A 27183-nucleotide genomic window follows, 5' to 3' on the forward strand; every position below is an offset into this window, starting at 1 on the left:
TGAAGCAAAAACTTCAATGTAACCAAAACAGCCCCAGGCCGAGTTCCAGACTCAGGGAGCCTGAGTGGTGCAATTGCCCTTAGAAACCAGTAAACAGAGCGGGGAAACAGTACCGCCTGGGGCTGGCCCAACAGCTGCCTGGGACGCAGACAGGGACCCGGGAGTTGTGCAGGCAGGGGTCCACTGGTTCCGATTAAAAAGAAAAAAAAGTCCTTGAGTTTGGAGGAGGGGTAATCACAGGGGAGACACACGCAAGAGGCGGAGGCGAAGGGGTCAAAGAGCGGGTTGGGAGGAAGGACGGAGCAGGAATAACCGAGACAGGTCACCAGCCCAGGCTTTTCTTCAGAACCAGGTGACACGTTTCCATGGCCCACGGCTCTTTTTTTCCTGGAGCTGGATGGGATTTTCTGTTGCTGAGTGCCAACCACCAGCCCTCCAGAGATGCGTCGCCTCTGACCTCCCTGTCAGCAAGGGCAAACCCGCTTCTGGGCCAAATCCAGCCCTCCAGAGGGGGAGATCAGTCACTGCTCCCTTGGCCCAGGTGGGCTGCTCTTCTACATGCAGAAGGGGGGAAAAAACCAAAAAAAAACAAAAACAAAAAAAACCCCTCGTGACTCAACACAGAGCTTGGCTTCCTGAGATTAGCCTCCACTCTCAGGTGAGTTGTCAAAATGAAGACAAGCTATGGGTTCCCCCAACGGCTGGGGGAGCATCGGGGAGAGGGGATGCTGACTGTGAGTTTTTCAAACACTGGGAGAACAAACCCTAAGAGTGTGTCTCTTTTTTAATTACAGAGGGAGGAAAAACAGCCTGGGGTGGGGAGTGGGGGGAAGGGAGTCAAACATTATCCTTCACCAATGACTGTGAAGTCCTTTTAATTGTGGAATTCTAGCCCTCACGTCACTCCTCTCCTGCTGGGGGACTTTTCACCAGGACAGTCCAGACCCTGGGTGGCTGGGTTAGCAAGGCTTTTTAAACTTTCTCTCCTCTCCGTTTTCTCTCCCCCCTCACCCTTAATGCCTCCTTCAGAAAGAAAAAAAATAAAAAATAAAAATAAAAATGGGAAGTTCGCTAGAATTTTTTTTAAATACCACAAAAGCAGAAGACAGGCATGGCATTGCAATTTTTTTAACTATGTGTGGCTTTTGCCAGCGTCAATTGCCACTCCTGGCTTTTGTGATCAGTGACTTCAGTAGGTGATACAAGCCCTGATCTGTTTGCAGGGTGCCAGGCAGAGAAGATCCCAGCTTCTAAACCTGCTTTCAGAGAAATCTCTTAGCTTAAGAAAGATACCTGCTGCCAGCGGCCAGGGCTGTTGCTCATCCGGGTGCCTTGCAATTTCAATGAGAGCTTTAGGGAACATCATCAAACTCAGGGCGAAAGAGTTAAAAAGCCAGGTTCGCCCAACGGTCTTCCTGACCCGGGGGGCTGGGGTGGGGAAGAGCTCTCTCTCCCAGTCTGCCCTGGGGCACGACATCCCCAATTGACGCTGATGCCACAGTTGCTCCAGTGACACCTTTATCAAGGCAGGCAGCTCTGAATTAGAGGTGATCAGCCGTAATTACAGCTGGCGCCACCAAAGCCCGTGGCCTGACAGCGGCAAATGTGGTTGTTATAAAGTTTGGTCCACCATGTCAGTGGCCTGTATAACTCACTTACGTCTGACTCGCCAAGCAGCTATTGATTTTTCTTCTGATGCAGCGAATAAATAAAACAAAATCTTGCCTCGGAGCCTACCAGCCTTTCCACTTCAAGAAAGGATGACAAGATTTTATAAAAATGACTTTCGCCTTTTTAGAAGAGCCTCTGACCATGTGGGCTAATACAAAGCTAAGGGCTTTCACTTTTCCTTCTCTATGCCCTAAAAATCTCCTTAGATTTCATATGGAAATGTTATTATTTTAGGCATATCAAAATGGATATGCGATGCAGTTTTCTAAATTGGCATCTTCCTGTAACCACAGGGGGAAATACTTTATATAGGACTTTTTCTTAGAATGTATCCCAGGGGCTGGGTGAGGCTGCTACTCAGTGGGCTCCTGCTTCTTCTTTTTTCTTTTCTTTTTTTTTTTTCCCCCAGCGATGTAGGCAAAAGGGACCCTATGCTGTAGGTAAAGATTATGTAAAGATCTGTCTCCTTTGCCTTCCTTGGAAAGTAACAAAGAAGACTGCAGTTTGGGGCAAGGCCAGGTACAGACCTGTCATGAGACACCCCAGCACCCCTGCTCCTGCCGGGAGGAGGAAGAGGCCAAGAGATTCCAGGGTGGTGAGGGTGCCTCTGGTCAGGGACTGATGGGGCCAGTGGGTTCAGGGCTTCTAGCCAAACTCCGAGAACTCTGCAGCTGATGAAGATGCCACTGAGCCAACAACACGTGGGCCACACGGACACTCCAGTAAACCTTTTTTGTTGGGCTGGCCGGAGTCAGAACCCACGTCAGAGTTCAAAGGGGTCTGAGTATTTACATGTGCACTTGGCTTCCGAACATAACAGTGGCCCCTTCCCCGCCATTCCAGGCATTTTCACTGGCTGTTGGGTTTCTCCCCCCTGCCCGGGCCCCAAAAAGAAACCCTGCTTTTCTCTTTCCCTTCCTGTGAGCCGTTAATGATAGAGAATATCCTGTTCCCAAAAGGAAATTCCCCCTCTGACTCAAGAGCTCCCTTTTTCATCCTTTGGACCCTCTGGTCGCCTCCCCCACCCCGTGCGGCCCCTCCGTGTCCTTGCTGCTCTTCTGAAGAAGGGGGCTTTGCAGATCCGAGTTGTAAGATGCTGTAATTCCAGCGGGAGCCTTTTTAGAAGTAGCCCCTGGCCAACAGGCGAGGCCTCCAGATTAGCTGGCTTGCTCAGGAATGCGTACAACACCCTCCTTTCCGAACGTGTCATCCTTGGGGAGAGGGTGGTGGGTACCGCACCGCGCAGCTGTTCGGTGTAACTCACGTCCTCTCAGCTCCTGATGAAATGTTCGGCTCTGAAGAAGTGAAAAACCCCTGAGATTTGAGCTCAGAGTTCAGAATGCGTTTGGGCTATCTCCAAAACACCCCACTAGAAAAGCACAACGTGGATTGCGGGACCGAAGGGCACCCAAGCCACGTCGAGGCCCCTCTGCGTGCCCGGGTGAATTTCTGAGCGCAGACACGTTATGGAAACACACAGCAAATACAAGAGATGCTAATCATCCTTCCTAGACAGAGCTGATTTTTTTTTTTTTCCTTTTCAGTTGGACTTTAGTCTCCTCAAGGAAAAGCATATCATCTTCTTTCAGACATTGTTTTTAAAATTTAACCCACGATTCCTACAGTCCCAGGGGAGTTGGAGGGGTCAGATAATTTCAGAGTTAAATAAGCTCTAATGACTATCACATGTACCCAGGCATAAACCTAGTATTAAAAATTATTCAGAAAAAAAGTGGCATCTCTTCCTTTTTTAATTTACAATAACCATCCAGGTGGTTTTCTAAGGCCTCCTTTGCAAATTGCTTCCAGCGAACCTTCCGGTCACAGACCACTGCACACCCACGTGGTGTCATTCAGCCCTCCCTTCAACTTGGGTGTCCTGTGCTTCCGCAGTGGACAGAGGCTGAGGGGCTGTCTGGGTCACTCCGTGCAGCATGATCCTAAACTGTGTGCGAGTGGGATTCACTAGTTTGGATGGTTGGGGCTGCTCTAACCAGCTCCCGGTTCTAACAGGGAGAAAGCAAGAGAGTGGTCAGACCTTGCTTTTCTTCTGTCTTGTACCTGCTGTAATCCCTATACCCCAGCTCAGGCTCCTAGAACCCTCAGGCAACTCGCTGGCCTTCCTGTGTCAAAACCTATTTTTGATGTTCTGAAGTGGCAATGTTTACTGTGACAGGCAAAGGAATGCATTTCTAATGATGGAGGCATCAGGAAGCCTCAGGGGTAGGTATTGGAAGAGCCCTTTGATCAGCCTTAAAATAGTATCCTCAATTCTGCCTATCTAAACGTTTTTTTTCCACCTAGCTTCTCCCGCTTTAAAATGCGTATGTCATTGCATCACTCGAACGCATCCCCACAGCAGAAAGGCAGCTGACATTCAATGAAAAATGAATGAGCGAATGAAAAAACCTCAGCTCTGGCACTATCTTTTCCGTGAACACCTGGCAGGACCACCAGGCTGGGGTAGGCGTGTCCATTCCTCTGAGCCCCCATGGCATCCTGGACCAGATTCTACCCCAGCAATAAGCCAGTTATGGAAAGTGCCCACTGCCATGCCTGTCTTTCTAGGAGTCCTTAGCTTCCTCAGGGCAGCCGATTCACCTTGGCATCCCTAGCACTTAGTAAGCACCTGACTCCCACACAGTAGGCCCTCAAGCAATGTGTCTGAACCTGAAGGGGTAGCTGCATAAGCTGCTCAGTCTTCCCTGCATCTTCTCCCTCCTAGCAGTCCTTTTCCCCTTTTGCACTCTCGCCACAGTTCTTCTGTGGCTGCCTTAAGATCTGGAGCGTCTAGAAAACCTAGAAAAACAATATAAAGCAATCCTAGGAAATGTACCGGTTGGCCTTGCCATTTCTCCTCCAAGGGCCTTAGAATTCTTCTCGCTCCCCATTCCAAAAGCCACATGGCAGCCATGCCAGGATGAGCACCCCAGGGTCTTTGTCATGAGAGCAGCTGACATTAAACGATTTCTGCCAGTTTCCTACATGAAGCATCTAGAGGAACTGAAACTCGAGGTGAGAGGAACTGGTTTTCTCCTACTGGTTGGGGTGCCTTTTGCCTGGTTGCTGGGGCACTCTAAGGAAAGGGAGACTGCCACCACGGGACTTACCCATCTCCAAAGAATGGTGGGGTCAGTTCTTTTTTTTTTTTTTCCAGTTTCATTGAGAAGTCATTGACCTACATCACTCTCTAAGTTTAAGACCTATGCAGAGCATGACGGTCTGACTTACATATACAGTGAAGTGCTTAGGGGGTATCTGTTCTAATCACCAGTTCCTACAACTCAGGGTTAGGGCTACGGGAAGAATGAAAATGGGAGAGGTCCAAACATGGGTGGGTAGAAGGACACACGTGGTCCTATCTTAATGGTGTGGCCAGACTGCACGGAATTCATGTTCTGGTCTTGAGGGGACCCAGGACGTGGCACGAACAGGACCAGCTGGGGAACAATCCTGCTCTGCTCCGGAGATGCTGGCATGTGATGGAGGGAGAGAGGCCTCTACGGTGGGCTCTGGGGGTCACCTTGGTTAGGAGAGGTCATCACCAAATTCCCATCATCCCTTTAGAAAAGTGCAGTGACTGGTTCATTTAGGCTGAAGCCAATGGGATGCCCAGGCTTCAAGTTTTTTTTTTTTTTTTTTTTTTTTTTTTGTCTTTTTGCTATTTCTTTGGGCCGCTCCCGCGGCATATGGAGATTCCCACGCTAGGGGTCTAATCAGAGCTGTAGCTACTGGCCTACACCAGAGCCACAGCAACGTGGGATCCGAGCCATGTCTGCAACCTACACCACAGCTCACGGCAACGCCGGATCATTAACCCACTGAGCAAGGGCAGGGACCGAACCCGCAACCTCATGGTTCCTAGTCGGATTCGTTAACCACTGCGCCACGATGGGAACTCCCTGTTTTTTTTTTTTTTTTTTTTTTTTTAGGGCTGCACCTGTGGCATATGGAGGTTCCCAGGCTAAGGGTCGAATTGGAGCCATAGCTGCCCGTGTATACCACAGCCACAGCAATGCTCATCTGTGACCTATACCACAGCTCAGGGCAACGCCGGATCCTTAACCCACTGAGCAAGGCCAGGGATCGAACCTGCAACCTCATGGTTCCTAGTTGGATTTGGTTCCACTGCACCATGACGGGAACTCCCAGGCTGCAAGATTTAGGGAGGCAGTCACTCCACGGGGCATTCGAGGGCAGGGTGGCGATTATACAAGCCTAAGAGTGGACACCCCACTTGTCCTCAGCCTCCTGCCCAGGTCCAGGCCCTGGGTGGTGAAGCCTTAACAGCTCTCTGTACTTCACGAGCACCAGCAGGACTAGGATCGAAATATCAAGTTCTGGGTCTACCTGGCCAGCTGGGGAGAACACGGTGACCCCTGCAACAGACTGGACTTTCCCTCAGAGGCGCCACTTCCACCTATCTTTCCGTCTTCTCAATTCCGGGTCTTTGAGCTGGCCATCCTATTTTTCCCACTATGTTTGCTGCTTATGTGAAACATACGTCTCTATTTTCTCTGTTAGATTTGCGGAAACTGATGTTTTTTCCATTGTTTTGTAGCTATGGTATGTTTCATTGACACATACATATATATATCTATGATATATGTGGAAGCATACAGATGTGCAAAGTATATATACACACGTATGTTTACATACACATACAAGAGATGAATATATATGCATGTGTTTGTGTCGGCCTTTGCCATCATTTACTGAGCACATATTCTGTGCTGTGCATTGTTAGGTGTCCCACAGATGTTAATTCTTTTAATTTTTCAGGAACGCTATGAAGTAGGCACTTTCATTACCCCCGTTTTATGGATGAAGAAACTGACCCATGGGATTTAGTAACCGCCTGAAAGCCACAGTGGAGATGACACTTGAATTAAAGCTGTCTGATGCCAAAGTCGGGAGTGTGACCGTGACACCTCACTATTTCATACCAGTGCACTCGCACTGCTGTTCCCGGAGACCTGGGTTAACCTGCGTGTTCCCAGCCATCAGGAGAGGAAATGTGGGTCTTAGGAGATTCAGGATTCTGATCAGAGAGACTTCCCAAGGGAGGGGAGGAGTAGGCAGAGAAAACCGGAAACTCTTTATGGTTTAACATCAGAAAGTGAGAAACGGAAGTCCCTCTCTCAGGTCACAGGACGAGGCTGCCTGCCTCATACCCCTCACCTGGTCTTCTCTTCCTCATTATCGCACCTGAAATCTCATCAGGGGCCGCACCCTGACCCAACACTGCCAAGTCCATACTTACAGCCCTCCTAGAGCCCTCACGCCGCTGGTTTCCGAGGCTCCTTTTCTTGCTGGGTTTCCCCATTTCAAGGGGAGGGAAATGCGTTCCTGCTAGAACCTGAGCATCGTTGTTTACTGAGAACCCCGATCTGGAATGTTACCCTTTGCATATTTTCAATTCAAACACTGGCGTGTCTCTTTCTGAATATCCCCCCGCCCCCGCCCCGCCAAATACTTTGCAGTTGCACCAAAAAAACCCTTCTGGAAAAGATGGCTTACTTGTTTGGATAAAAGCCCCCAAACCATACATTCGTTCAGAGCTGTTTTCATTGTTAAACATTTTAAAATGAAAAAAAAGAAGACCCTGCAAAAGTCAGAATGAGTTTGAAGAGGTTTGGAGGGTATTAGAAATAAGAAGGAAGGCTTAAACATGGGAATTCTATTTGTGGCTGGTTTTCCTTTCACAGAGATTCCAGCTCCAGGGCTCTGCGTGTCTTTAATAACTGACCTCCCTTTACTCTGAGCAGAGAGGTTCACCAGCACTGAGCGTTCTGCAAGAGAATGAACCCTCTAACACTCTTGCCTGGAGGGGATGAGAAGAATATATTTCTTTAAACCCCAAACATTAAGCTCTTGGGCCTTCCAAATGAAATTATCTATGTTTTTATTAACAGAGCCCCTGAGTTAAAAAGTTGGTTTTGATAAGAGAGAATCAATGAAAGAGAAAACCGCTGACATAATATTTGGGTTTCCAAACCCACTTCCACATTCTGCTGTCCCTGGTCTCAGGCCTGTGCCTGACAGTGGTGCCTGTATTCACACCAGAAATGCCAGGCAGAAAGGTGCAGTTAACCCTGCCCTGCATGCTGCGATTCCGACCGCAATTAACAAAACCATCACAGGGATGCTTTCACAGGCATGGGTATGCGTTCCTGTCCTTCTCAATGTGCCTGTATGATTCATAAATACCTTAGTCTTGTCCTCTCCATTCTTCTGAGAGGGAAAGTCGCTATTAGGATGCCCAAGGGGTCTTTAGGTTTGGCTATAAAAGATTTTAAATTTCTCATTCTTCATAAGCTTTAGAATTCCTCTGCCATGAATAGAAATAGGAAGGAAAGAGAGATTCAAGCACCATCTGGGCCAGTCGGGGTGCCCAGGGCTCCTACCCAAACTGGAAAGCACACTTTTAAGTTGCTTGGAACACACCTTTCATGCATGAGCCATGATCCTCCCTGAGAATTTCATGAAAACTGGGAACCCGGCTTTTAACCTTGGACCTCAGGTTAAAAATCCTCAAGGCAAAAAACAAACAAACAAACAAACAAAAAAAACAAACACGCTTTCTTTGTATTAAACGTCAAGCTATGCCCTTCTACAGGGAAAGAAAAGCAGGCAGGGACAGGTGAATCCCAATCCTTTAAAGGCTACCCTCCAGCCAGGCACCATCACCAACCAGCAGACCAGGGTCTTTTTCTAGCTCAGTGGCTCTCAGGTGTGGTGCTCTTGAGAACAGGTTAAAACACAGCTTCTCAAGCGCTACCTCAAAAAGTTTAACAGCCAAGATGGGGACGAAGGGAATATATTTTAAAGCAAAACGCTCCAGAGATTTTGATGCTAGTGCTCCGCAGACCACACTTGAAGAAAGGCTGCATTCGAAGTGGTCATCCTTGGTCATGGAAATATTACAAACAGATGAACTAGGGAAGAGAAAAACTGTTTGTTTACATGTGTATTTTCCCTGCCGTTCAGGGTCTAAAGGAGCTGCGATTTTCTTTTGCCCTTTTTTAAAGGGAAAAAGCAGAATAATCGGCCCTAAAATGATCAAGCCTTCAGAAAAGGGCTTCTCCAAAACAGGACGCCTAAAAAGGGATGGAAAGAAAACATCTGTGTTCCCAGTAACACAACGCCGTCTAAATGGTCGATGGAATTATGGTCTCCAGGACCCCCCGATAAGATTAGGGTTTCCTGACCTGCGGCTGGTTTAGCAAGGCACGGCTCTCCTGTGTTTACTATCAATGCTTCCAGATATTTACTTTGCAATATTTCCAGTCTTCTAACGACAACCACAGGGAGGGCACTTCAGGGAGGGGAAGGGAATATTAGTGGTAACTGAAGAGTAAGTCTCATGGTACCAGCCCACCGCACCTTTGGCCCGACTTGGCTATCTTCCAGAACGTTCACTGAACGTGCGGTCCTGGTTCGGTACACCACAGAAGCCCACGGAATTCTGCACAGAGTCTCCTTCTCTGGTGTTCTTCACCCAGCACTTTTTCCAAAGGATGCTGTACAACTTTTTTCAGAAGTCTTTCATTTTTAACCTTGTAAAGTGCCAGTCCATCCGCAAACCCAAAAGCAAGAGAGACCGATGAAGGGGAATGAGGATCAGGACCCGTGAGTCATCAAGGGCTGCATCTGCTCGAAGTGGGAATTAAATGTCTGAATTACAATGATGCTCCTTGTAATTTCTGCTAGACCAACTCTCTGCCATATTAATATGGTCACAGCACCACTAAACAGACACCACCCACCTGCCCAGGGGACAGACAGGAGGAAAAACCTTGGTAGGTGCCGAATGTCTGGGAAATAATGCTGTCACAGGAGGTAGCAATGTTCTAAGAGATAAAGGGCAGGGAACATCAAAAACAATGACGGTGACGCCAAAAGCAAAGCGGTGTCTTAAGCATTTCTTTGGTGACTTACCACCCTTCTAGCCAGGGGCCATCATGCCCCTTCCATTCGGACAACTGATGCAGCTTTTTACATCCATTGACTTAGAGAAGCCTCCTGCTGACAAGAAGAGGAAGGCCTCCAAGATTTGGGGAACAAAGAGATACTGTTTGTTATTAATGACTCTAATCTTTGAATGAAATAGTTTGGGGGTAGTAGCCACCATCTCTAAACTCCTTTCAGAACCAAATAGTCTATAATGGCCAGCAAACTGCCCTTTCCATTTGGTAGGAAAAAATGTCCTTCTGGCTGATTTCTCATAGTCAAACCCAGAGTCCTCCGTGTCTCAAATCTGAGCTGCCTGTTGAGTGTGTGAGCGCATGCGAACCTTATTCCAAACTGAAACAGTATCCTTGGTGCAAGGTTGCACAGGGTAGCACAATTTTGCAAGGTTAGATGGTTTTGAGTCTGGAAGGCCCCATAACTCAGTCTGGGCAGCTTCATATTAATTTGTCAAAGTTGCTGTTATTGTAACAAAGGCTATTTGGTGTTACCTGATATCTCTTGGCCTGGCCAAACCTCAGCAAAATTGAGATCCTTTTGTTTCTCTCTCATCTCCCCTTTCGATATCTCTGTGGACATTTCCTGATGCCCTTTTGTTCTTCGCTGGTTTCAAGTCATCTCACAAAAGATTTTAGCTGATAAAGGCAACTGTACTGCATAATATATACCAAGAACTCAAGGAAACACAAAGCCACAAGGTCTCATGATGGTACTGGAGCACTAGGACAGAAAATGGGAGGCAGGTGATTTGGTAGAAGGATGCTGAGGAATCTTAGGTTATAGATTTCAGAGAAACTGCAGAAAGCAAAACCAACATGGTCTCAGACTTCAGGGAAACAGCATTCTAGTGGGTGGAAAGAGAGGATAAACAAGTAAACAACACACAAATAATTACAGATAGTGATAACAGCTATGAAGTAAACAAAGCCTGGTGATGAGGTGGGATATTGGCTGTAGTGAAATCTTTTATTTATTTATTTTTTTCAGGGCCACACTTAAGGCATATAGAAGTTTCCAGGCTAAGGGTCCAGTCGGAGCTGCAACTGCTGGCTGGGATCACGTGGGATCAGAGCTGGGTCTGGGACCTACATCACAGCTCACAGAAATGCCGGATCCCCAACCCACTGAGTGAGGCCAGGGATTGAACCCATGTCCTCATGGATGCTAATAGGGTTCATTACCGCTGAGCCACAACAGGAACTCCATGGAAGTCTTTTAGATGAGGTGTTCAGGGAAGTTTGCTCCAAAAAGATGACATTTTACCTGAGAAGCAAATAATGAGCTACGGAGGGGTAGGTATAGGTATGGACGAGAAAGTATTCAAGAGAACAAACTGGATTGATCTCCCAGGACAGGGAAGGACTGTGTGTGTTTCCTGCAGGGAAAGAAAGAAGGCCTTGAGGGAGGGAGAGGGAGAGGGGAAAGAGGCAGGTAGGGGTCTTGAAGACCACAGGACAAGGTTTCTATTTTCTTTTGAGGCAGAGAGAAGCTATTGGTAAATCTAAAGAAGGGAGTGCCCTAAACTGATTTGTATTTGCAAGAAATTGCATTAACCGTTGTATGGAAAATGCACCGCCCAAGAGTAATACTTCAAGTCTGGGGAACAGTCGAGAGATTGTGCAATAGTCTGGATGAGTGGCTATGAAGACTGGCATGAGGCTGGTAGCAGAAAATGGGTGAGGAGAGGGCAGAGCCAGGAGGGATGGAGGTGGCACCAGCTGCACTACCTGAGTCGGCACAGGAGGAAGGCAGAGGAAGCATCAGGGAGGACTCCGAAATGTTGACCCAATCAAGGGTTGCTATCGGCCTTGAAGAAGAAGACTGGTGTTGTAGATGACTTGGGGAGGGGGGAGGGCTTTGCTTTGGACAAGTGAAATCTGAGCTGTCCAGTGACCTACAGATGGAAAAATCAGAAAGGCAGAAGGATAGGAAGCTCTGAGCTCAGCAGGGCGGTTAAGGCTGAAGACATCCATCAGGAATCAATTCTGATGGACCGTCTTCAAAGCCACAGACTGGGTGAGCCTCTGAACTGAGTCACACAGGCCACCCTTGCAGTAAGAGGTGGGCAGGGCAGGATCAGCTAGTGAGGTGGGAGAAAAATCTGGAAAGAGGCAGAGGAGAGTCTTGATATCAGTATAATAAGTACAATAGTCACTTCAGATGACCAGGAAGTACGAATTGGCTAAGAATCACCACCTGTCCAGTCCCTCTTGTGGCCGTGCGCTGCTTAGGAAAAGATTAAAAGGCAACAGAGAGTCAGCTGAATCAGAGAATCATGCCTGTCACCTTCCTGCAAGCACCGGGCCCCTTCTCCCCAGGCTCTTACCCATCCAGAAAGAACTCATTGTAGTGAGGAGGACTTGAAGATTTTATTTGCAAGCAGCAAAAGATAAGGAGCTTAAAAAAAAAAAAAAATCCTATCTGGGGGCCAAAGCTTTTCAATACCCTCTGCCCGGGTACCTTCCCCTTTTATAATTCGCTGTTCCCGAGGGAGTTAAAACATGGCTCTCACACCCAGATAAATATGTGTAGTTTTTATTAGCAAGAGATAAACTTCCTGTCAACAAGGGCTTCTGCTTTATCCAATACCAGTGTTGAGATTTAGCAGAAATGAGAAAATTGAAATTATCCATGAGCATTAGATGGAGACCTTCTTTTGTCTCAAAGGCTCAGGAGCTAGATTAAAAAGAAAATCCTAAGAAAAGGAAGAAAGAAAGAAAGAAAAGAAGAAAGAAAGAAAGAAAGAAAGAAAGAAAGAAAGAAAGAAAGAAAGAGAGAGAGAGAGAGAAAGAAAGGAAGAAAAAGAAAGAAAGAAAGAAAGAAAGAAAGAAAAAGAAAATCCTACAAAAATGTTTTTAAACAATAAACTTTACTAATGTATGTGATTTTAATACCTCGAAGACATTTCCAACTTGGAGATGATCCCAGGGGGGTTTGGGAATGTGGGCTGCTCAATAGGTTCTAAAAGCTGCTTTCCAGCAGACATTTTCTAAAGGAAACAAGTATCCTGGGACAAGTTTTAAAACGGGGAGGTCCTTTTGGAATGTGTGATGCTGTCCATTATACTAGACCCGGGAGGCCCCGGATTTTCAAAAAATGGAGACTTGACAAATTTACCACCCCACACTTAAAATCAAATAATACATTTAAAATTTTGAAAGCTAAATGGTAGATGTTTTTATGAAAACCCTTAAGCTGTTCCAGGTAAATCCAAATTTTCCTAAACTGTTGTGGCCTTGGGTCTAAATAAATCTGTCCCTCCACTGCAGATGTGATTTAGAAAGGGCAACAGGGGGGGAGATAGAGGGTGGGTGGGTATTGGGGTACAGGAAGCCTAGGTAATTGTGAGGCCAAGTGCTACAATGTTTAAATGTAGGGGAAAAGCAGAAAAATATGCTACAATTTTCAAAGTATTTGTTACAATACTTTGTATACATATTGGCACAAAGTATTTGTTACAAATATTTGTTACAACATCAAAGTATTTGATATATTCACTAAAATACATATTTGTTAAAAACAACCTCATATTTGTTTAATTAAAAAAAAAAAAAACCTCATAGGGTGTTGGACCATGAAGATTTTGAAGTCCAACTTTCCTCATTTTGCAGGTGAAGAAACTAAAGTATGGAAAAGGGTCATTAGCTCAAAATCACCCTCAGGCCCCCTGCACATATTTCGGAGCTCTTTCTTTCTTTTACACCCTGGATGGAGGTGGGGGATGCGGAGGGGAGGAGAAGCTGCTGGCATCTCTGGGCTGTGGAGACAGAGTCTCGTTGGGTGATTTTCCTTAATTCGTTCTTGGCTTTGGGCTCTTGGGAGTGGAGGCTGTGCTCTGAACAAGATGTCAGCCGAGGGGCATTGGAAATGGCCCATTGAATCCACAGCTGGGGTCCAGGGCATTTCCCCTTAACTGAGTCAAGACGGCCAGTCTCTGTCAATCAGAATTTATCAGGGCCTATTTCATTGCACATTATTAAATGCCCTGATGTTTTTGTAACCAAATAAATGCATTATGAACAGGACACTTTTCCTGCAGTTCTGTACAACATCCTGGCTCTGTTCTTAGAAGTGGATACAAGGCAATAGGGACTCTGGCCACAATCATGCCAATTTATCTGTTATAAAGCAATCTGTTACCTCATTTAATCCTCCTAGAACTTTTCCCAAGGAGAAAGCTGAGGTCACAAAGGTGTACTGACTAGGCCAAGAGCACACAGAGTTATTAACTAGATCCCAGGTGTTCTGGCATCTTAGTCCAGTGTTTTTTCCCCATTTATACATAATTTTTCTCCTTGTCTAGTCTCCTGGATGTGTATTGTTTTATTCTGAAAACTGATTTTTGTATTTGGTTGGCTGTAGTGGCTGGAACTTTTTTCCCCATTCACTATGATTGGATATCATGTAAAATTTGCCATTTTAGAAGTTCTTGTTGTGGTGTGGTGGAAACAACCCCAACTAGTATCCATGAGGATGGGGGTTCAATCCCTGCCCTCGCTCAGTGGGTTGAGGATCTGGCGTTGCCATGGCTGTGGTGTAGGCTGGCAGCTATAGCTCCTATTTGACCCTAGCCTGGGAACTTTCATATGGCACAGGTGCGGCTCTAAAAAAAAAAAACAAAACAAAACTAAACAAAATTACCATTTTAACCTTTTTAAAATCTACAGTTCAGTGGCATGCAGTACATGGCTGAACTTTGGAGGGAGGTAGGAAGAACAGGGAAGTGTAATAAAAATTATTATAAACAGAAAAGCTAATCAGGGAGTTTCTGCTGTAGCACAATGGGTTAAGAATCCCACTGCTGTGACCCGGGTCACTGTGGAGGTGCAGGTTTGACTCCTAGCCCCATGCAGTGGGTTAAAGGATCTAGTGTTGCTGCAGTTGCAGCACAGGTAGCCACAGCTCAGATTAATCCCTGGCTCAGGAACTTCCATATGCTGAGAGTGTGACTATTAAAAAACAAACAAACAAGCAAACAAAAAAACCTAATCAGTAAATCCTTACTAAATGCTAACCAATGTGCTAGAAGTTAATTTGCAATTTCTCACTAAACTGTAAAAGCAAATCTTGCTGCAATTCTCATCCTTCTTTCATACATGAAGAAACGAAAGTTCAGAGAGGATAAGTAACATGCCCAAGGTCACACAGCTGGCACGTGGACAGAGTCAAGTCCCAAATCCAGCAGTTGACTAATGCGTTCCCACTCTAATCCACCACACCTTGTTGCTTTTCCTTTGAGGCTGCTATTAAAACAGAGAACTGAAAGGCTCAATTCTTCTTCCTTGGCTTTGCTATCAGGGTTTTGAACCTTCCCATGCAGACTGGCAACTGAATAACCCAAGTACTATCCGAATCTGAGAAGCACTGGAGCCAGGGAAAAAGACCAACAGTCTCCTGCTTTTCTCCTGACAATCTGCAAAATTCAGATTGCTGTTTTCATTAGCAGTGTGATCCTGCTGTGGAGCACTAGGGAACTATGTCTAGTCACTTAGGATGGAGCATGATAATGTGAGAAAAAAGAATGTATACATGTATGTGTGACTGGGTCATCATGCTGTACAGTAGAAAATTTACAGAACACTGTAAACCAGCTAGAATGGAAAAAAATAAAAAGCATTACATTAAAAAAAAAAAAAAGATTGCTGTCTTCTAGTTGAAGCTAGCAACATCTAAGACTGGCCCAGCATACCCAAACCATGCTTATGCTAAAGCTAATTAATTGTAAGAGAGCCTCCATTTTTTGGAAAAAGACCATGGAAAGCAGGAAACATATTTCTACATAGGAAGTGTCTGAATTCATTTCGAAATAAATGTCATTAAATAACTCAAGCAATCTAGTACACGCTTTTGGATAAGAGGCTGTGGTAGGAAATGTAATTATAACTTCATCAGCAAAGCAGGCTGCTACAGACTGGTGGAAATCACACAGGCACACGGTGTAAATATGCACATGCCTGTCTATTTCTATATTAGCGAACTTCTGTTGTTTGGACTTGTATAGATCTGTCCTCTCGGGCTTTTTAGATGGCACATGGGAGATAGGCGGAATTAAAAACAAACTTTGAACAGTTACTTCATATCAGCTACATATTTCCTCATGCTCCCCTCTGGATACAGGTTTTTGTGGATGAAATCTGTTTATATTATGCTGGGTGAACTGTCAGCCTCTCTTAATCCACATTAATGACTACAGAAAGTATTTCCAAGGACAGAAACCTAATAGCCCCTAGGATCCCCAGCTCAGGTAGAGGTCCACTGACAGCATCTATGAAAAGGCAGTGAACTCAAATAGGCACTTTTCAAATGAGGTGCCAACTGGTCTTAAAAACATTTTACAGTTAATGCATCAACATGCATCTTTTCGTATGCAGCAGAGAATACTCAGAATGACATCAAGAGGGACAACTGGTCAAAGAAAACAAGAAAAGAAGCCCCCCAGGAGCTGGGACTCCACAGTGGGGCTGGTGCATGGGTCCCCAGAGCTGCCCTTGGCTTCCAGCGGAGAGGTACATCCTTATGCAGGCACAGGAAGAAGCAGGCCCCAGGAGCAGGTGAAATTACAGAAACAAAGATTCTTGACACAGGAAACAGACTTCCAGAGCTTAGGGCAAAACAACAAATGCTTTACTTCTGTTCTAGGAGCTTGGCTTGTAGCCACAACCAAACCCTCCCCTGACGCCCCTGATGCGAGGGTCCTGTGTTGGAGATTAAGTCCCTAGTGGTGTTTTGCTCTTGTTTCTTTTTATTTTGAAATAATCTTCAGAAGAGTTGCAAAGATAATCCAGAGCCTTCCCAGATATCCCTCATGGAGCTTTCCCTAATGTTCACATTTTATTGAACCCTGGCACATTGATCAAAACTAAGAAACTCACACTGGTGTGATACTGATGACTCAGTTACAGACTTCATCATCTTTTTCACTAATTTCTCTTCTTCACCAGGATACCACCATAATGGGGCTTATGTAATTTTATTCCCTTGCTCAAAAAATAAGCTCTCAATTGCTAACAGGAGCAAACTGTTCTGCAGTTATTTGGTTGCATCCTATATTTTTAGAATCATCTGCCACAGTTCACCAACATGTAGTTTATAAGGTTTGGTTAGAGCCAAAGTGGACATGTTTGCTTTCTCTCAATATAACATATCCCAATCTTTCTTACACCTCCAACTTTGCTCATGATGTTTCCTCTGCTAGAAACATCTTCCAGGGCCTCGTGGTTTTATCCTTTCTTTAAGGCTCAAAACAAGTGCTTTCTACTTCAATAAAACGTTCCTGGTGCCTCAAGTCAGAGATGCTTTTTGTCATTTTTTAAAATAAATGATATATATTTTCTTCTTCTCCTCCTTCTCCTTCCTCTTCTTCTTCTTCTTGCCACACCTGTAGCATATGGAAGTTCCCAGGCTAGGAATCAAATCAGAACAGCAGCTGCCAGTCTACATACACCACAGCCACAGCCTCACCAGATCCGAACTGCATCTGTGACCTACACTGCAGTTTGTGGCCATGGTAGATCCTTAACCCCCTGAGTGAGGCCAGCGATCCAGCCTGCATTCTCATGGATGCTAGTTGGGATCTTAAGCCACTGAGCCATGATGGGTACTCCTCAGATGTACTGGCCTAAGGATCACTGGTGGGCAGTACTGGTGCACTGCTTGTGCAGCATCCTGAGGGTACCACCAAATGGGACATCAGAGCAGGGCAAGATGGAGGGTATGACCAAGGCAGCTGAGGTCAGAAAGACAGGAGGCCCTGATCCCTGTAAGATGGAGATAACGGGAGTCCCAGGATGTAAGTACTGCAGTGAATTTGAAAAGAAACTTCTCACTCTCACCCACTGGAGTGCTTGAGGCACAACAACAGAATGAGGCTCTGATATAGACTGAAATCATACCATAAAAATAATATAAAAAGATCAGGTTATTTCCTCCTTTCCATGACTTTAATTGGAATAAAGCCTGTTTTCACCCAAACTCTTGTTTACAGGAAATCCTAAATCTTTGTAAACTTTCTCTTGTTTTAATTTTTGTGTTTTGTCCTCCTTTTCTTAGGATGTCAAAGGTTATAAGAAATAATTTTTTTTCTTCTGTAGCCACTTTAGGGGAAAACATACAAATATTCCTGACTACAGCAATTGTATTATACTTCTATAATTCTACATTCATATTTGCATAATTACAATAGAATTTTGTATAGTTACCAATATATGATAAACATGATTACTAAAAAAGAAAGTTTGACATATCCAGAGATGTTTTCAAAACTCAGACAATGAAAAGGAATGTATGACGTGATCTCTCATATTGGAATGCAGAACACTGATTTTTTTTTCCTGCAAATGAAAAGATGTGATTTGCTTTTTATTAGTTTTCTTACATATCTTTTAGCATTAAGTTAGTAAAGAAACTTAATAAAAACCGAACAGTATAAAGTGAGATCATGCTTTAGACATAGGAAGGAAAACGTCAGGAATTTTCTTTATATATCCTCACAATGAATTCTGAAATAAGTAGAGCTTAATAGAGATTCAAACAGGATATAACCTGACTGTAGAACATTTTATGAAAAAGTTTTGATTTTTGTATATGACTATGCAATGTTCCAGGCTGGGAAAATTATGCAAGAAGACATATGATTAACTTAATGTGACCAAAAGGCAGACATGCAGTTTTTAAACCTTTAATTATCTTATTCACTGTAACTTCTTTTAAAAGGCAAAGCAAAAGTTTAGAAAAAAAAAAAACTATTAATAAGAACTGAGTATTTACCAGTTGCAGTTTTTAAAAAGTCTAACACATCCCTCAAATAAAAGTACAAATGTGGACTAATTTCAACTCCATTGAACAGATATTTGTTTTTGTTTCCTGGGCTTTGTCATCTTGAGGAGATGGGCTGGATGTGACTTCAAAAACAACTGTATAGAAAAATGTTTATTTTATTTGCAAACTTAGAAATATTTTGCAAGCTTACAAATAAACAGAACAAATTCTTCTCTGATGTAACACTGAGAAGGTTTTTTTTCTAACTGTTTAATCTTTTTTCTTTTCTTTCTCTTTTTTTTTTTTTAACATCATCCAATAGGATTTACTTAGAAAATGATTCCTATCCCAAAGAAAATATTTAGGCAGATTTATTCATATCCTTGGTTTAATATGGATAGAAGTAGTCTAAGCGTATTTCATTGAAGAAAGGAAATATATCCACAGTTCCTTTTACATATTAGCAAGTGCTTTTGACTCCTCAAACCCCAAAACATTCTATATGTTTAAGAATTTATACAACCACTATGGAAAACAGTATGGAGGTACCTCAGGAAACCAAATATAGAGCTATCACATGATCCAGCAATTCCTCTGCCGGGCATATATCTGGACAAAACTTTCACTGAAAAAGGTACGTGTACCCCTATGTTCTCAGCAGCACTATTCACAATAGCCAAGACATGGAAACAACCTAAATGTCCATTGACAAATGAATAGATTAAGATGATATGGTACATATACACAATGGAATATTACTCAGTCATAAAAAAGACAAACTAATACCATTTGCAGCAAAATAGATGGAACTAGAAACTCTCATACTATGTGAAGCCAGAAAGAAAAAGGCAAATAACCGTACAATAACACTTATTTGTGGAATCTAAAACATGAAACAGATGATCCTATCTAAAAATAACAAATAAAAAACAGAAACAGATTATGGCCAAGAAGAGCAGACTTGGAGTTCCAGGGCGGGGGGAGGGGAGAGAGTGGGATGGATGGGGGTTTGGGGATGCAAACTGCTGTATTCGGAATGGATGGGCAATGGGATCCTACTGTACAGCACAGGGAAATGTGTGTGATTGGGTCACTCTGTTGTACAACAGAACTTGATGAAACATTGTAAATCAATGATACTTTAACAAGAATAATTTTAAAAAGATAAAAAAGAATTTAAACACCCTCAAAAGAGCAGTTTTTAGAGAAGGTCACGGTAGCATTTTAACTGACATCAACAAAGCTTGATAGTAGTTTCAAGCAACTAGAAAGGCAAGGTAAGTGCTAACAGGAACATACACTAAGCCATAGTATCCTTGACGGCTCTGGCTGGTATTGCAGTGGTCACTCTGGGACTGATCTGGTCCACCCAGTGACAGCATACATCTAAGAACTTTTAGATGGGGCTGTGCAAATCATCTGTGTTTGTTTAGACTGGATCTTTCAGGGGAAAATCAGAACTTTCTACCAGATCCTAAGAGGATCAATCCTTGTCTCACTCTCTCCCTCGAAGAGCAGATCCTCAAATCTTGTTGCTGATGACCCACTGGCTCCAAGCATAATTTGTAACAACCAGGTCCCAGAAATCATCAAATAATTAGGGGCATCCTTGCGAGTTTCTTGACATGGGTTTGGCTTCAGAGGATCACTTATTTCCAGCTTTTGCTGCTCCCATATCTTTCCACCTCCCTTTCTTTGGGCCACCCTGTGCTCTGACTTTTATTTTAAATTTTTAAAAATCTTTAAAAGAAAAAAAGAAAAAGAGGCCTTGGACTGATTCTCAAACAAGCTGCACCTGCATATGTAAAAACCCGTTAACAGCAGGAAAAGAAAGTGATTTGGGACTGACTCAAGGCAGGGAACTACCCACTGAATCATCGCTGACACCTCCAGGGTTTCTTAGGAGGTCTCCCATAAGAACACCGACCTAGCCCAGCCCTGTTTCTTATAAGAGCTTAGCTGAAGGCGGTATGGCCGCCAGCCATATTACTCATTGGGGATATTGAGTCATATACATTTATAAGGGTGGGCACAGAACACGAAATATCCCTAAGGTGTTTTGCAGCTTGAATGATGCTACCAAGCCACAGAGTAATGGAGCTCAACGGCTCACTCCGGGTATAACATGCACGCTTCAGCTTCGCCACATGCGGTTCTTGTTTATTACCTAAACTTTTGGCAACTGCCCCTTGTTACAACGTTCGCACATTTCCAAATGAGACTGTTTACCATTTTTTTGAGAGGTGGAAATGAAAAAAGAGAGCACAAAGTCCGTTTCTGTAGATAGTCTGGACCATTTGATCCATCACGGGTGGGATGCTCTTTATGTGGGATCACGTATATGTCTAAAGGTGCAAGAAACATTCTTTGTTTAGACTGAAGACTCGTCTCTTAATTCCACTTAAGTCTAACCTCAGAAGCTAGGTCGTGTCCATAGTAACGTGCATGAGATTCTACTGGGTACCCCTGCCCTGCTTGCCATTCAGGCTGAGCACAATCTGTGAATGGTGGCTTTGCAAGGACAGGAATATATCTACCTGTTCCTTCAACAACCATTTGCTGACACTTATTGGTCCAAGCCATTCTTCCCCCTCATCCTTCCCGAATTCCTCTTTCTCACCAAAAGAAAAAAAAAATTTTTGATAGCACTTGCTTGTCTGTTTCTTTCTCCCACCTTCTTTGAAAAGTCCCTAAATACATTCTTTCAAATTTCATTTAAACTGGAGCATTTGGTAAGTTGATAGTTATAGCATGCTCACAGCTGTGGGAAAACTAACATAAAAAATAACCAGCTCAGAAAAAAAAAAAAATGGCCCATGCACAACATCTTTGAGTTTTTATGTTTTATTAGCAATTCGGACTCATTACTGTTTGGGGGAGGAAGGAAGGGAGGGAGAGAGAGGTTTCTGCAAGTTGTTTCTTTAATATATTAAGCAGAGATTTCCAATCAGGTTTCATGTGACTCTGCCCAGTCCTTTCAGCTGGGCTATAGCAAGGCAGGATATGTTGGCCATGGGCCCCCCATTCTCTTCCGCTCAAACCACCCCACCCATGCCTTTCACTCCTCCCCCACCCCCCCTTCGCTGAAATTCATTATCCCACAGCAGAGGTCAAGCTGAGCATTTCATGAAGCTTTCATAGAAAAATGAGATAACCTTCTTATCTCAACTCAGTATGCTCTCTGATCTTTCCTAGCTTTTGTCTTCTTCGTAGTCTTTTGGGCAAAAGCAAGATTACCACTTATTGCTAGCACAGTGTCACTGTAGTTCTGAATTATGACAGTCGGAAAGAGCTGGGCCATATTTAATAGCTTGAGATCACAGACTTCCCTGACACAATATTTAGCCAGGTCTGTCTTTCTTCCAGAACTCTTGTTATTTGTACATGTTGTGTGACTTCTGGGGAGAATATACTATCTCTAAAACTCACTTTTCCTTTCCTTTGCTCTTCCAGTATTAATCACCCCCACCTCCCTGCTCACTCTCCTGAAAAACACTGCCCGTTTTACTATGAAAAAGCATGAATGTAGACTAAAAGAGTTCTGTTTCTAATCTTTTATGCCTCTTGGTGAATCTTTGGGATATAAAAACAAACTGCGTACTGAAATAGCCTCTGTGGCAAGCCTCAGGAAAATCACCAATTATCACATTTGAGAAAATGTTAAATACACAGGCATCATGTTTTCCAACTCAATTGCTACTCTTTGCCTAGGAACACAGGAAGGAGGATGATGGAAAAGGGGCAGGCACAAGAGGAATCAGAAGAATGAAACAGGAAAATTCATTTATTTAACCCCTTGCTTTCAGAGAAAGGAAGGAAGGTAGGAAGGAAGGGAGAAAGGGAGGGAGGGGGAGCTGGAGGGAGGGAAAGAGAGAGAGAGGAAGGAAAAAATGTGACTTGTAAGATTTTTCTCTTTCCATAGGCGGAAACTATTTTTTAAAGTCCTGGAAGGAATTGAAAAGGGAAAAGATTTGGAGTCTGAATTATCAAATTGTACTTGAAGGGCTGAATTAGCTCAGTGCTCCTTGATATGATACATAGCTGGGAGACGAGAATGCTAATTCCGCCTCCATCAAGGAGATGACTGGTCTGGCTTGTTTTTCATGACAAGGTTGAAAGCTCTCAGAAAGAGAGATATTAGAAACTAAGGAAGCTGACAAGTCCTGTATGATGGGTTTCGAGGCCAGTGCAGCTCTTAACTGAGGTCTGGGACCAGCCGCATCAGCGCCACCTGGGAACCTGTTAGAAATGCAAATCCTTGGGCCCCACTCCAGACCTGCGAATCAGAATCCTTGAGGATGGGGCCCAGGAGTCTGTGCAATTGCCTTCCAGGTAATTCTTCTGCAGGCTGTTTGAGAGGCTCTCTAAACACCCTTCCCCCCAAAGATTTTAGCCTGCACTGGGGAAGGAATCGTCCTTATCCAGCCCTCCTTCAATGAAACAGCAGTAGGACTAAAGCACCAAGAAAGAATACAAGACAAGGTGTAAAAGGCCTCATTTCTTGTGAGCAAAGGAAAGACAAGGATAGAAGAAATGAGCACACACACACCCAGAGAGCAGATTCACGGAATCCCTAGAAGAAAAATAAATAACCAGAAATATTTGAGGAGAGACTCCAATCACAGGATGAGAACAGGTGTTCGGTCTCAGAAACCTCCGTCTAGAAGCCAGAGATGGTTCCAACTGGAAAATAGAAATATGGACTCTTAAACCAGGGATTGATGGTCCCATCTTGCTTTAGAGACCCCTCAAGGCTTCGCACACAGAGGGGTGGGGAGACATCCCTCCACGTGCTGGCCTATCCACCAAATGGAAATGTGTCAGCAGAGGATTTTACTAATAGAAGAAACTGTGATCTTTCAACCAAACGGATGCTCTCAACATCGACCTTCCTCAGCAGCAAATGAGTATTAACTAGGAAACCTGAGAGTGAAACCCAATGGGCAGACAACTGTTAACTCATAAACCAAAGGCTTTCTCATCCCTTCATTATCCTCCTTGAGAGAAGCAGGGACAGGACTTATCCAGGGCGGAAGGCCCCAGAGACGCTTCCTTACACAGCTCACAGCGTGGTGTTCATGAGTCCGCTCATCAGGGCTGGGGCGTGTGTGTGTGTGTGTGTGTGTGTGTGTGTGTGTGTGTGTGTGTGTGTGAGAGTGAAAGGGTCATCATTTGCAGGTAAGTGCTTAAATCAAACATCAGAGAGAGATGACAAGTCAGCTTTATGGTTTGGCCCCTAAAGACTTGCTGTGGGGAGCAAAAATCAACAAGCCTGCGCTGTACAGGTTTCAGCGGCCAAGTTTAACCACCGCCATTTCCTGCCGAGGCCGGCACGAGAGCACACTTAGCCACATCGTGTTTGGAACGCCTCTCGGTGCCGGTGTCAAGTGCAGAGCTGCGGTAAAGCCACCTGGTGAGGTCACCCACCATAAGAGCTTTGCAGGTACTCAGGGGCTCTCTGCCTCCCCAAAGCCCAGGCCCTTTAGAACATCTCGTCCAAACCACGTTAAGGTTTTCTTCTCACCTTTTTAATCAGGGCTAGTGGCTATTCGCGGCCGTCAGGCAGCCTTTCAACTCCCTAGACCATCAGAGGAACAACCTGTCTTTTCTTCTGTTTGCTTCTTTTCATTCGCTCATTGCAATGGTACTCTCTCCTCTAGGGGATGACGGGTCTGCACAGCCAGAGGAGCAGCCCGTTTTCCTGCTGTTCACTAAGGGGCAACCACCTTGTCCCTGGGGCTGGCATGCACAGATCTAATGTGAAATGCACTCATAGGAAACGGATCCAAACAAAGAATTGTGTTTCCCTATTATGTGATGTTTCTGTCCGGGTCAGTTTCCTTTACAGCTGGCGTGTCTGCCTGTTACGACAGGAAAGGCAGTGGTCGTTTATAGGGTTTACAATTTTTCTACAACTTTCACCTTAAATCCTCATTATCCTCCCCTTAAAAATAATGTATTAAATTTCCAACTTTGTGTAAGTGCAGGAGAGGGTATGACCTGAGTAAGCAGAAGCCCCCCGACAAGCCCAGGTGAGTGAGTGCTTGAAAGCTAGAAAGAATCAGAATGAATTTACAAAATCAGTCAACCGTGGCTTACTTAGGAGAAAAACAAAATTCAGAAAATCCCAGAGCGCTCATGAATTCTGTGACTCTGTTTCAATAAAGACAGGGAGTTTTATATATGAAGTTTAGTCTCTCTAAACCTAGTGAATAATTGATGCTGACAGTATGCACACAGCCAAGAGAAAACAGATAATGAGCTAAGAAAAATGTTCTTTCAAACAGATCGAGGGGGAAACAGCTTCCGATGACATGGAGACCAGGTTCCATGGAAGCTGGGGGAGAAGGCTGGGGAAAAGAAGAGAGACTATTTAGGGGAAAATCTTTATTCCCATTCAGGATATTAATTTAAGAAATATTGAGCATCCAGCAAAAGTGATACCTGTACCACGTAAATAAATATGACATAATAAATGCTATAGGAGCAGAGTTATGTTGTGTCAGGAGAAGGGCCACTGGCACTGGGGTTGAAGAGGAAGGAAGCAATGAAAGAAGGCTTTATTCAAGAGGCAACTCCTGAACTGGGGTTTGGAAACCAGGGAGAAAGGAAGCAGGAGGCAATAAGATCTTGAAGAAAGGGCCATATTTTCTTCTTCATACCTCACCCTCACCCCTACAACTAAGATGAGCCTAGAGCAAAAACTCAGTTGAGGCTAGTGAGTGGGTGTTGAGAGGCATTCAGACAGAAGACAGCACCAAAGAAGACGAGGAGTTGCCAAAGTGATTGGCATCTTCAAGGCCTGGCAAGTAATGGAGAAAGGCCAAGGGTAGGGTTTGAGGGGAGAGAAAAAGGGGGGAAATAAGCTGAGGTCACACGGTGGAAAAGCTTTGTAGGTAGTGCCAAGGAGGATAGCTTTTTCTCTGGAATCAAGCACTTCCCAGAGTGTGCTGTGGGGACAATGAGTTCCACAGAATTACTAAGAATAAGAATGGGAAGAAGAATGTTGGGAGGAGAAAAGAGGGGGAGACATGAGGTTAAACAAAGTTATCTATCCAGGCATTTTACTGTAAGACTTCTCAGTTTTTAATAAAATAATATTTTACCTGGAAGCCACTGTGGGCAGTACTAGATAGTGGAACTTAGACCTGTTTGTAATTATGCATTTATTTGATTCTTTATCTCGATTTCCAGCAGGGCATGGACTAATTCTGTTTTTACTCACTGTTGTATCTCCTGTGAACCACAGAATGTCTAACACACAGTAGGTATTCACAAAATTGTTGAATGAATAAATGATAGTTTGGCTGGGTATACAATTGTTTTCCCTCAGTTTTTGTTTGTTTGTTTGAGGACAACTGTTCCTTGTTTTCTGATCACTGGTATTGCTGATGAGAAGTTTGAGGGCATTCTGAATCCTGTTCTTTTAAGAGTAACCAGGGCTTTTTTCTTTCCTTTAAATACTTAGAAAATTTTCTCTTTGTTTCTGTAGATAAGCTGTAACAGCTTATGTTTCTCTATGCAATTACATTTTTGGCATTATCATAAGGAAAAACGATACCATTTACAGAGGAGAAAGGAGATCCTCAATTCACCTGAATGTACTTTTTGGTTTTTTTTTGTTTTTGTTTTTGTTTTGTTTTGTTTGTTTGTTTGTTTTTTTTTTGGTCCCAAGGCCACTCCTGCTCTTTGGGACTGCTGAATTGAAGTTTGGAACATGACAGCAATTTCTGCTACATTTTTTCCCTCTGTTCTAATCCTATCTTCTAGAAATTTCTAAGAATTTTTGATCCAATAATGATATCTTTTGTCTTTTCCCAGTATTGTTACAGTTTCACATACAAATATGTTTACTTTTTCTCATTTCAAGGGGAGATTGGAATTGCCCTGGGTTTGCCACCTTGAACAACTGTATTTGTATTTTCATTTCTGTTTTTTAAAACTCATCATTTATTAGAGATATCCAAATCACACTGACATTTAATTCAATTTAATCTAATCCATACTGCAGTAGATTTTCTTATGTGTGTAAATTAGGAAGCAGCTTAAAAACAAACCAAAAAACCCTGTAAAATGTGTTGTCACAAAATGATGGTTTCCAGCTCCTTCTGCCAAAAGATACTATGAGGATTAACAATAAAATGTTGGTCAAAGGCTTTAGGCTCTTTGTACCTAAGATATATCTGGCTACAAGACAGTGTCATAGAGTATTGAAAGAATAAAAAAATTAAAAAACAAAACAAAACAAAACAAAACTCCTGAAATGGGTTTAGGAAGAGTGTGCAGCTGACACCTTAAATTTCTTCCTTAGTGAAAAAAGTGCTTTTTTGAACCCAGGTTGCCCTCCTTGGCTTACAATATCCAACATCCCATCAGGCATTTAGCTCTGAACACCGTTTCCATAAAGTGCCACAGGAACCGATTCCAGCTGCTGAGGGGACTTTCCAGATATTGAATAATCTCCTGCAAAGGCTTTCCTCATGCGTGCCTAATAAACAGGAAAAATCTCATCCGCCCAGCACACTTACTGAGTAGGTTATTTAAAACACTGACTCTCTGGTACGTCTGTGAAAGGGATGAATCAGTAGGTCAGTGTCCTGAGGCCAGAGGACCAGATAAAATGCTCGTTCCCATTTTGGAGATCCCTCTACCTGAAGACCTAGTATCAGTTATGCTATATGTGTCACCTTTAGAGCCTATCGATGCATATTTAGTACACAGTGAGATGGAAAGATGAAAGACCCAGCCAACTGAGGGAGCATTCATTTAAGGCAAATAGCCTTG

At 43.9% G+C, this 27183-nt stretch overlaps 1 protein-coding gene across 6 annotated transcripts in view; it reads right to left on the minus strand.

Moving 5' to 3' along the window:
- The window catches only part of CREB5 (cAMP responsive element binding protein 5), a 423962-nt gene that overhangs the window by 135631 nt on the left and 261148 nt on the right, over positions 1-27183 (minus strand). The window lies entirely within an intron of this gene.

This window comes from Sus scrofa, chromosome 18 (genome assembly GCF_000003025.6).
Source record: "Sus scrofa isolate TJ Tabasco breed Duroc chromosome 18, Sscrofa11.1, whole genome shotgun sequence".
Taxonomy (NCBI): Eukaryota; Metazoa; Chordata; class Mammalia; order Artiodactyla; family Suidae; genus Sus; species Sus scrofa.